The 12,320-nt window shown below is 38.8% G+C and overlaps 1 long non-coding RNA gene across 1 annotated transcript in view; it reads left to right on the top strand.

The window, feature by feature from the left end:
• Positions 1–10,837, top strand: part of LOC119243099 (uncharacterized) — a 61,531-nt gene extending 50,694 nt beyond the window's left edge. Inside the window, exons 9-10 of the long non-coding RNA XR_008551374.1 lie at positions 5,197–5,342; positions 10,729–10,837. This is a non-coding gene — a long non-coding RNA (uncharacterized LOC119243099). The remainder of the gene's footprint in view (positions 1–5,196; positions 5,343–10,728) is intronic.
• Positions 10,838–12,320: the final 1,483 nt, after the last annotated feature.

Below are 12,320 nucleotides of genomic sequence, written 5' to 3' on the forward strand. Positions count from 1 at the left end.
CCTTGAAGTCTACTTCCTCTGTTATTAACATAGTCACACCAGTTTTATTATTAGTTTGTGTAGCATGTATCTTTCAACCTAATATTGTATGTGTATCTCATAAATAACGTAGCTAGATCTTTTTAAGAATTCAAATAACAATTTATATCTTTTATTGGATGTCTAATTCATTTGCTGTTACCATATTACTGATAAATTTGGGTTAAATAATTTTGTTCTGATTTTCTGTTTGTCCTATCTCTGTTCTTTTGTTCCTTGTTTCATGCCCTTTTTTTTTTTTAGATTAATCAAGTACTTTTTAGTATTTCATTTTATCTCTTTGCTTTTTAGTTATACTCCCTGATAGAGAGTTAATTTAGTGGCTGCTCAAGGGGCATCCTTAAGATATCACAATCAACCTTGAATTTATATTACACTACTATACAAACAACCTAAGAATCCTTTTTTTTTAAAGATTTATTTATTTATTTATACAAGCACTGGGTACAGTCAGAAGCGCAGGAGGGTGAGAGAATCCACCAGAGCCAGAGCAGGGAGCAGAACAGGCAGAAGGACCGAAGTACACTGCTGAGGGGAGCAGCAGGTGCAGCAGGAGAGGTCTGTGCGACATGTGGGACCCTCACCAGCGGCTGGGGAACAAACCTGCGCTGCAGAGTCTGCGGGCAGCTTCGCAGCCCAGCGCTCAACCTCTGTGCCACTGGGGAGGCCCCAGCCTAAGAGTCTTACACTTACATTTAACTCCATTTCTTGCTTTGTGCTATTTAATAATATATTTTATTTCTTTATTTGTTTTAAACTCCTCCATATAATGTAACTGCTTTTGCTTTAAATAGTCACTAGTTTTTCAAAATCTTTTGCTTTTGAAATAGCTATAGATTCATAGGAAGTTTCAAAATTAGTACAGAGAATCCTATGTATTCTTTGTCCATCTTCCCCCAGTGGTAACATCTTACCACTTATTATACTCTACTTAAATAGAACAGTGTAAAACTGTAGGCTTATTCCTCAGGAAGTATATGAGTGCATATTTGAGAACTTAATATCCATAATGTGGATATAGTTAAAAAGTGGTAGAGAGACAGGTTTCCATAAATTTATTAAATGAGGATTTCTTCAAATTCTAGCCTAATTCTCATTTTAGATATCAAGTATATTTTGCAGAGAGTTCTGAAAACTTTATTTGCTTTGACACATCTCATTAATCACTTAAAGTGAATGTCACTACAATTCCTAAGTCTTTATCATAGGTACTTGTATCACAAATGATAAGGCAAGCTTACAAAGAGGTTATCTACGATGTTTATTGCAGCATTGTTTATAAACATTGTTAGGGAAGACAACACAAATGCTTTATCAGTAGATGGTTGTTTAAATAAATGTATCATAATTAAATATTAAAAATGTGCACCATAACATCTTTCTATTTAAGGTCATAAGACAATGTGTCTATTGTATATGTACAGGGAAAAGGTTTCTAAACAGAGTATATACTATGATCTATTTTCCATTAAAAAATGTTTGAGTGTATAGAAGAAAGTCTCTAAATGTTTATTTGTAAAGAAAATGTTGCCTTTTGAAATAGAACATTGAATAATTTTTATGATTGCATTGGGGATTCCCACTATCATCCATTATGTTCAGTGATTCTCTAGTAGGGACTCACGGGACACAGAAAAGTGATCATACTCATGGTTACAGTTTGCATATTGAAAGTGAAAGGATGCATATTACAATTAGTAAAGAAAATAAGCACATAAGACAGAATCTAGGGGAAAAAAAGCACAAGTTTCCAGTTGTCTTCTGCACTATGTCGCAAGACACTTAATTCTCCCAGCAACAGTATGTGACAACAAAAGTTGCCAGTCAGAGAAGCTCCTAACTGGAAAGCTCAGGGAAAGCTCATTGAGACTTGGCATTAAGAGGTTAGTCATGTCTGTGTGCAATGCCAGCAGACTGGCCTCAGTTATGCAGCCCTCACATTCCTCACACTGATATGTGTGGCCAAAGCCTTAAACATTCAAAAACAGCCGGTCAGCAAAAATCATATTGTTAGCATGAAACTGTCTGTTGTGGCCCCAGACCTCAGGCTTATAAAGAACTTCTCGTTTGGTAGAATACTCCAAAGGTTCAGAGGTCTTCCAATAACTGGGCCAAGGTCAAATTTTGAAAGATCTTGGGAAATCCAGGTTTGAGCAGCCCAACTCTGCTGAGTTAACTTTTTACTGCACAATGCTTTTCTTATTTTTAATATTTTGTAATAACCACATATTGCTTTTCTCATCACAAACAATAATTTAACTCTTCCCTTCTGCAAAAAATGAAATGTATCAGAAATGTTTGTGTGCTGTCATTCTAGTATTGTTAGATGTCACCGAATTCAAACTTTCTGAGCTTGCAAAAGTGACATCTCAATGAACTATAGGTGAAATGTATCATTATGAAGTCAATTCTTTTTTTTTTTTTTTTTTTATAGAGGCATGTTTTTATTTATTTATTTATTATATTTGTTTGTTTTGTTTATACATGCACTGGGTACAGTCAGAAGCGCGGGAGGGTGAGAGAATTCACCAGAGCCAGAGCGGGGAGCAGAGCAGGCAGAAGGGCTGAAGTACACTGCTGAGGGGAGCAGCGGGTGGCAGGAGAGGTCTGCGCGCCATGTGGGACCCTCCTCCGGTGGCCGGGGAGCAGCCGGGGATCGAACCGGCGCCGCAGAGGCCGCGGGCAGCTTCGCAACCCAGCGCTCAACTGCTGCGCCACCGGGGAGGCCCTGAAGTCAATTCTTGCCAGAAATTCTCTGAACTTTGTAAATAGTCTCATGAATTCATACCAGAGAAGGCCAGGAGCCAACTCTAACTTCATTTTGAAGAAGAAAATCTCAGTCCATAGTGCCAAAAAGCCAGAAGCAGCTAGATAAGAAAGTGACTGAAAGAAGTACTTGTCCGTCCCCCCCTCCCCGCCCCAGCTGAGGTTCAATTAATTTAAAAACACTTAGTTCTGGTGACTGTTGTGAGTTAAGGATTGAGGATTCCAGAGGCCATACCTGCTTAGAGACTGTCTGCTCTGTTGTTCATTTTCAGATAATTCCCATCACAGACTCAGAGATCCGCCATAGGGGGAAATATTGGGCTGTTGGAACAGTTATGATGCATTTTTGCTTAGAAAACATAGAAAAAATGCATCATCACTTTTACGACAACCCAATACTTTTTTACCCACTTTAATCATTGCTGTGTTGTCTTTCCCTGACTGGTGAAGAATAAAAATAAGGACAGCCTCCTATATGCCAAATCCTGTGCCAAATGCTTGTACTTGATATTCACAACAATTTTGAGGATATGTGTTATCATCCCCACTTTAGAGATCAGGAAACTGAGGGTTAGTGTGAGTCTTGGTGCAGAGACAAGGAAGAAGCCTCTTCCTTGTGATATTCAACTGAAGTAATACCAGAAAAGCCACACATAGCAAGAGTCTCACAATCTAGCAGGAGTGACTGGCATTTGTAAGCTATCTGGGATGTGCAACTGTCACATGTTTCAACATTATGGAAAATAGAAAATGTTAACCTTTTAGGAGAAACTCTTTCCCCTCAAATAAAGAAAATGGCATAACCTAAAGAAAATTCTTTTAAAGAGAGAAAATGGGTAAGAAATATCCAGCGCAAAGTTGACAATGCTTCCCTAACATTTTGAATTTAGATCTGATTATGAGTTAAGTTTCAAGGGGTGACAAATTCTGAACAAGTAGATTGAAACTAAATAAACAGTTGCACTATTCTACTCAGCAGTTAATTATAGCAGGAACCCTTCTTCCTGGGAACTATTGTTATAATATAACTAGTGGGTTTGAAGCAGATACTTTTTTACTTAAAAAAAAAAAAAAAAGCATACCAGAGTAAAGAGCTTTGTTGGAGTTGTCATATTTGAATTGGAAAAGAGTTATGGTAGAAAATGGGTTTTTTTTGGCAGCTGAATGACACTGTCAGTCAAGACTGTGAGTCAAGAGCCCCAAATATTATTCAAACAGGAGAGAATGAACCTTGTAGAATGTTCAGGTGTAGAGAGGCCCTTGGCGTCTTGGAAATGTTCTGCGTTGCTTAATGCCGAATGCTAATTGATGGATCTCTGCTGATTGCTGTTAGTTTTAAAACTGCATTCAGATTAGACTTTCTCTGCCTCAGAAATGTGGCAATTAAAAAGTGCTTTAATAGAACTGAGAATGGGCCCAGGAGCAGCCTGGATGGCTCTGTGAGCACATCCAAAATAACGACAGATGTGGGACTGTTGAATGTGCTCTAGGTGGGTAAATTGCTCCGTGCATCAGATTTTTAAACATAGGCGCAGAGCACTGCCTGTGAAAGTCTGAAAGCACAGAGCCTCCTCCACTCCATGCCTATACTACCCCCCAGCCTGGCCTTGTCTCTTCCTGTTGCCTTTCTTGGAGCTTCCTTCCATTGCCATCTGGACCTGGGCTTTAATTATAGTGGCTGGAACTTTCTGTAGCTACCATTCCTGCAAAGAGCTTCACCAAATCCAGTTGTTTCTAGAACTTCTGGAAGAAGGAGTAAACCCCAAGTGGGTAGTGGCTGGATATTTTGGTGGTACCACCCTTCTCTGCTATCCTTTATGGTGGCATCAGCTGGGGTTTCTTGTACTCTGGCTTCTTGTGATATGGGTCAGTGGGAGGCAGCAGCAGCAGAGCTGAGGATGAGAAGCTGTGCTTCCCATCAAACATCCTTCCTCCTGGGGCTGTGGCTTTCACTGGGTTCCAGTAAGCACTCCCTTCTTTGCCCTTTCAGGCTGAGAGATTTAATAACTTCTGTTTCCTTTGCTGCTTCTCCATCCTTCTCAGTCCCCTTAACCCTACTCATCCCTTAATAAATAGTCCCTTCTTTACATTTCTTCAGTGAGCCTTTTGAGAAGCCATTTGTTAGCTCTTGGAACCCTAACTGACACTTGCAGCAACATCGGTCCTTTCTGCAGAAGTGATTAAGGTAGATTAAGGTTCGGGAGAGCCACTGGTGACCTGTGCAGGCAGGCAGCTATCCTTTCTCCTGCTCAGGCTCCAGTGAACTCCTCATCCCCTAGATCCTATATTGCAGGTTAAATAGGTTGTCAGGCCATGACTTAAAAAGGTGAAAAAGAAACAGTGGGGCAAAAAGGCTCTTGCTACTACTGTCCTCTTTCTTTCCTTTGGTAGGTTTTTTAGCTGTAAGAGGGGCTCATCAGACCTTGGTTTTCTCTGCCTCCTTTTAAGTCCTTATCTCTGTTCAACTTTATAACCATCAGAATTGATCTACTGAAATTGCTTTTTTAGAGTCATCCAGTTGTAGGACACAAATCCAGGTAAGTTTCCTTAAAACTGGTCTGTACTCTCCTCTCTGCTCTGAAAGACATATCCAGAATCCCTAATTCCTGAATTACTATCTGTATGTGTGTGTGTACATGAGTTTGTGCATGCATATAAATTATGTTTTTGTATTGTCTAGTGATTCATGGTCTTGCCACTCCATTTTTACTTACGTTGGGGTATAATATGTCCCAGAATGATCCTTCTATATAGTAGAACCATATTAAATATTAGTGGACTTCTGTGTTAGATGGAATAATGACCCCTCCACCCAAAGATGTACCTGTTCCAATTCCAAGGAACTGTGAGTGTGTTACATTATATAGCAAAGGGGAATTAAGAATTGAAGTTACTCATTAAATGACCTTAACAATCAGGAGATTATTATAAATTTATCTTAGTGGGCCTAATAAAATCACAAGGGTGTTTAAAAGAGAGTGGCAGAAGAGACTGTCAAAGTGATGTGATATAAGATGGATTTGCCTGCTACTGCTGTCTTTGAAGATGGAAAAAGGGGCCAAAGCCAAGAAATGTGGGTGGCCCCTGGAAGCTAGAATGGGCAAGAAAAAAGATTTCCTTGAGCCTCCATGAAGGAACAACTTTGCTGACACCTTGACTCTGACCCAGTAAGAATTGTACTAGATTTGTAACCCACAGAACTGTAAGGCAATTTAACAAAATGTATTGCTTAAAGTCACTGAATATGTGATAATTTGTAATATGAGCAAGAGAAAAATAGTACAAATTCCAGACAAAACTATACACAGGACAGGAACTAGCATTATAGCAACGACCTTGCTGAGTCAGTAGTGGGCTAGTCAAGGTGGGCTGTAGCTTGTACAGCAAGGGACTTGATATATGAAAGAATTATGGCCAGAAGATCATCAGCTAGACAGGTTGAGGGTCCTTAGACTCTCACAGGGAAGAATAGAAATAATATATATCTGAAGGCATTGGAGAACTGCCATGAGAGTGAGAAATTTCAGGCCAACATCTGGAGAGGAGAGAATCCCAGAGGGGTGAGCCTGGGTCAGAGTAAACTAAAGATGTTTGCTGATTCTGAAAGTGAGCTGACAGACTAAGAATCTAGAATTCAGTAGATTCACTGACTTGAGGGAATACAAATTGGAGTTCAGCTTTAGCTAGGGAGAAATACTGCTAAATTCCAAGGCTTTGGTTTGACTCTGTCCAAGGAGTAAGAGTAAGCCAGAAATAGATCATAAGTGTGTGAACGAAAGTTATTTCAAATTTTTTCATCTCCTTTTGGATTAAGATAGTCTAGGATTGAGATTGCCTCTAGCTGCTTACCAGAAACAAAAGTAAATCCTTTCTGGAAGAAGATTATCCCTCATGGGCCTCCCCGGTGGCGCAGCGGTTGAGCGCTGGGTTGCGAAGCTGCCCTCAGCCTCTGCAGTGCCGGTTCGATCCCCGGCTGCTCCCCGGCCACCGGAGGAGGGTCCCACATGGCGCGCAGACCTCTCCTGCCGCCCGCTGCTCCCCTCAGCAGTGTACTTCGGTTCTTCTGCCTGCTCTGCTCCCTGTTCTGGCTCTGGTGAATTCTCTCACCCTCCCGCGCTTCTGACTGTACCCAGTGCATGTGTAAACAGAACAAACAAACAAATAAATAAATAAATAAACATGCCTCTATTAAAAAAAAAAAAAAAAAAAAAAGATTATCCCTCAAATTATCTGTATAATTTTTTATATACTATGTCTAGTACTTTAAAGTACAGGATACAAGGGACCAGGTCCATATGCCCCAAATAAAAGAAACAGTAGAAAACAGAAACAGGCCCTTAAGAGGCTCATATCACTGAGATATCAGATATGGCTTTAAAATAACTATGCCTAGTAAGTTCAAGGATTTGGAAGATGATATTGAAAATTCTGGGTAGAAAATTCTGAGGAAAATGGCCATTGCATAAATTTGAATCCCTCCACATAGCATCCAAATGTATGCAGATCATTGACAAGAACAAATAAAACAACATACAGGAGATGTCTGTAGGATAACTAGAAGAGATGACAAATCTCAAATAACTTGTTAAAAGAAAAATAAACATGAAATGCCAGTAGCACAATCTCTCAAACCTTTACTGCAACCACTTGTGGAATGGGAGGAGGGATTTGGAAAAACTGTGGAAGAACATGAGTGAAAAGTTATACTGCAGTCATCCCCAGGAAGAGAAATTCCATACTAATTACAAAATAATGAAACTAATTACAAAAATAGTGAAAATGAGTTTTTCTAAATCAGAGTACTGACAATAGGGAATGGATTTAAAAGTGGAATTTGAAGTGGCAATCTTGGAAAGTCTTCAAGAGAGGAAGATGGCACAAGTATGCCTTTGTGAACTGAATGATGAGGGGAGACATAAGCATGAATCCTGCAAGACAAGAGAAAAAAAGCCCAAAACTCAAAGGAAAACAGCCTGACGCAAAAAAAGCAACCCATTAAAGAAATTGACTTCATTACACAGGCAGAGGAGGGCGCTCTTGCTATAGGACTCTTGAGACAACCCCCCCCCCACTATGAATGAAGTCTTTTATATAAAACTTTTACTAGAAGAATACAGAAAATGATTGAAAGCATTTCAACTTATAAAGCTCCCTTCCAAACCAACTGCAAGCAAAATAAATTGAAACAGCACTTCAAACTAAACTAATATCTTCAAGCATACTTTTAAACAAAAATACATCTAATGATTAAATTTTGTGATTTAAAGAAAATTACAAAAGAACAAAATGAAGTAGGTAAAATTCAATCTTATAGAAGGCAGGAAAGAAAAAATACTAAGGATATTCTTCTGTAAGCAAATAAAAGAAAGTGAATTTTAGGGGATAAAGTTAAACCTTTAAGTAATCACAATAAATACAAATGGGCTATATTTTATTACAATTTAGAATGGTTACAAAAAAATAAAACACCTCTATGCTATATATGAGGCCCTCTGAAACAAAATGATATTTTTTTAAAAATGTGCCAGGAAAATGTTAATAAAAATAAATGCAAGGATATTAATACCAAGCAAAATAGAATTTAAGGCAAAATGCATGTTGGGGATAAAGATTTTATTTCATATTGATAGAAGTTATATTCCAGAAATAAAATATGTTCTATAATATTGTATGTCCAGAACTACAAATTGTATGTATAAAAATACAATTTTTTTTAAAAAACCTGCTATCAGGAAAATACAAATCAAAACCACAGTGGAAATCACTTCACATTCAAAAGGATAGCTGTAATCAGAGACACTATTGTGATATAGTGAAATTAGGAGCCCCCCACACTGTTTGGTGAGGAAGTAAAATGTTGCTTTGGAAACAGTCTGACAGCTCCTCAAAAGTGAAACATAGGGTGACCATATGATCAAGCAATTAGACCTCTGGGTATATCCAAAAGAAATGAAAATCTATGTCTGCACAAAAATCATACATGAATGCTCATAGCAGCATTCATAATAGCAAAAAAAGTAGAAATAGCCCCAAATGTCCATTAACAAATGAAAGGATAAGCAAAAGGTGGTGTATCCATATGATTGAGTATTATTTGGCAATCAAGAAGAATGAAATATTGATCCATTTTACAACATGAATGGACCTTGAAGATGTTATACTAAATGGAGTAAGCCAGTCACCAATGTTTATAGATTATATGATTACATTTATATGAAATATCCAGAATAGGCAGATTGATAGAGACAGAATGTCAATTGGTGGTTGCCTAGGGCTGAAGAAGTTCAGGGGAAATGGAGAGTTACTACTAGTAGATGTGGGGTTTAGGATGATGAAAATATTCAAAATTGGTTGTGGTCATGGTTGAACAACTGAATACACTAAAAACCATTGACATGTACACTTTAAATGAGTGAGTTGTATAGTATGTACATTAGATTTTAATAAAGCTGTTAAAATATAAAAAGAAACTGATGTGTAAAAATACAGATTAAACTAGTCATAGAGCAAGTGTTCGATCATGTGTGCACAGTAAATTATTCTCTAGACCATTAAAAACATCATGTCTTTACCAGTGCTGTGGTGGGATATGGCCTCTGCAGCTTTAATATAGCTCCCACTGGTGCATTGCAGAGGCCTTGGTTGTAGTCCCAGATGCTGATACCAATTAGTCTGGGCTCTAGGGAGAATCAATACCTCTTAGGGCATCCGTTTCTTCACTTGTAAAATACAAAGGAAAAAGACTGTGATCACTAAGAACCTTCTGTTCTCCCCCAGGAGAACCTGGAATTTTCCTTGAGGTGCTATTCCTGGTGAGCTCTGTGACATGGGCACAAGTCTTGGGATCCTGCAGCCAGCACTGTGTAAAGAGAAAAGACAGAACCCGTATTTATTTCCCTCTATGGAGGCCAGTGCCAATCTGAACCTATGTTCGTTTTTGTTTTTAAAGACTATGTTTTGTCTTTTGTTTAAGATTTTGTCTTCGTATTCAAGAAATTTGCCTCTCTTGAATATTTTTTTAATTGCTTTTTCCTGTCCAAGGGCCCTGTATACTCTTTCAAAAAACATTTAAGCAACTGATCATAGGTAGATAAAACAAAAAGGGGACTTTTACTCTGGATTTAATTTTGACCAGGTAAAAATAGGGTGGACAGGTGGAAAATTGAGGTGTGGGGGTTGGAGAATGAACAGAATCCAACCTGGATTTGAATCTTTTTTATTTTTAAAGATTTATTTATTTTATGCGTACAAGAATGAGGGTAGAGGCCAGAGGTGCGGAGAGTGAGAGGATTCACCAGAGACAGAGTAGGGAACAGAACAGGCAGACTGATTGAAATGCACTGCTGAGGGGAGCAGCGGGTAAGACAGGAGAGGTCTGCTGCGCTGTATGGGTAGCTCCCTGACCGGCCGGGATTTGAACTCGCGCTGCAGAGGCTGCAGATAGCTTTACAGTGCTGTGCTTAACCACTTGCGCCACCAGGGAGTCCCCCTGGATTTGAATCTTGATTCACGTAATTACCAGATATATGATCTTGGGCCTGATAAATGATCTCTTTGAGCCTCAGTTTTCTTATCTGTAAAATTAAGAAAATATGCTTTACTTTATGGAGTTGTTAGAGGTGATAACAGTATCTGCTACCATTTCCAACTATTAAATGCTGGAACCTATTTACAACAACTAGTTACTGCTCCAACACTGGTACTGAGGGATTCCTTATATAGCATGTTTTTGTAAATATCTGTGAAATTGCTAGAAATTTCATCCTGATATTGAGGTGAAATATTCATCCGTTTAACTTCCATGTGTTGTTCTGCTTTTATTTTTATTGTTTGAATCATTGTCTTTGGATCCACATCATATCCCATCCCTAGCACAGTATTTTCTTGACTGAGCATTCCCCATTGTCTTGTTTTTCCTTATAGGGTAAAGTTTCCAGATTCCCCACCATCCTGGATGTCAACTTGGTGACTGCCACTGTGATTTGAGGCTGAGACCAATGGTCTAAACATGGTCTGATTAACCCAAAAAACATTGAGGCTGTTTCTTCTCTTGTTACTTCTAATGGAGCCTGGAGTGTCATTAGCTTGTTCAGCAGCCTAGTCACACTCTTAGTTCCTGTGGATTTGCATTCAGCTGAAACCTGCAGAATTTTTCAAATGGATTTTTCTTAGGTCTTTGGTTTTCTTCATCCTACAGTTGTATATACATTTTTAAACTGTGTGTGTTTAGACATACAGTTCACATATATATGCTCTGACTTTTTTCTCCATTCTCAGAGGAGGAAACAGAGAAGTTAAATAGCTTTGAAAATAGGTATTTCTAAACTTATATGCATGTTAATTAATATGAAGAGTTTCAGAAAGTATTAAATATAATATGCAAACAATGTTAGAGGCAAAGATATAGTTCCCTCTAGCACTCTGGGTTCTTCTCATGCTGGTTGAAGCAATCAAATCAACATCAGATGGATTAGTAGTCAAAAAGGACACACTTAATTATATAAGTATGGAGAATCTGCATGGGTATAGATTCTCAAGTAAATGGGGCAAAAAGTGAGGCTATGTATCCTGAGCTGTATATCCTGGAGGAGGGGCCTAGGACTTTACGAAGAGGAGAAGGGAACTCGAATGATGATGAGAGGATAAGGATCAGAGACTCTGTAATTATGTTTGTCCTACCATATAGATAGGTTTTATCTAATAGAAAAGTTATTTCTAGAGACAACCCTAAATCTGGATAATACCCCACATTTCATTCTTTTAGGTAGTTAAGGGAGTGGTAAAAAATATTTAAGAGTATTGCTCTCGACTCATAGTAGCCCACATGCTAAATGACATGTCTTGATGAGACCTGTTCTGGATAACTTAAGGAGACCTTTCTTTCCGATATCTAAAAATTACTGAAAACTTGCTATGAGTGATTGCTGGATTTTACCCCATTTTCAGATGGGGAACAGAGGTTTAATAACTTGTGAAATTTCTGCAGCACCTAAGTGTCAGAGCCAGGGCCAGAGCTCTACTTTAAACTGCCTCTGTACTGCCTCCCAACAAGGCCCCAAACACAGGTGATGCCCCCACCTCCAGCAGAGCTGGGTAGGTCACTGAACCATGGGGCTTAATTTGGACACAGTCTCTCTGGGGCCACTGGTCTTTACCTGCACAGTGACTGGTGGTATTAGATCCTATGTTTCAGCCCTAAGATTCTGCATAAATCCACCAAGATTTTAATCAAAGTGTGGAAGGGAAGTTAAACTTTTGATTTTCTTTCTCAGGGAATCTACTAGCATTTAAGCCTAGAGATGCAGAATCTCACATTTGTCCTCATTGAATTTCATCTTATCAGATTTGTTGGGGTGAAAAGAACTTGTGGAGTTAATATCTCTACTAGGGCAGCCACATCTGCAAGCTGATACTCAGATCCTTTTAACCTTTATCCCAGGAACCAGACACCTGCAGCAGCCCACACTGGCCTGCAGCATCCTTGTGGGGTCACTAGAAATGCTTCTAAGACATGG

This window comes from Talpa occidentalis, unplaced genomic scaffold (genome assembly GCF_014898055.3).
Source record: "Talpa occidentalis isolate TD23 unplaced genomic scaffold, MPIMG_talOcc4v2.1 talOcc4.13, whole genome shotgun sequence".
Classification (NCBI taxonomy): Eukaryota; Metazoa; Chordata; class Mammalia; order Eulipotyphla; family Talpidae; genus Talpa; species Talpa occidentalis.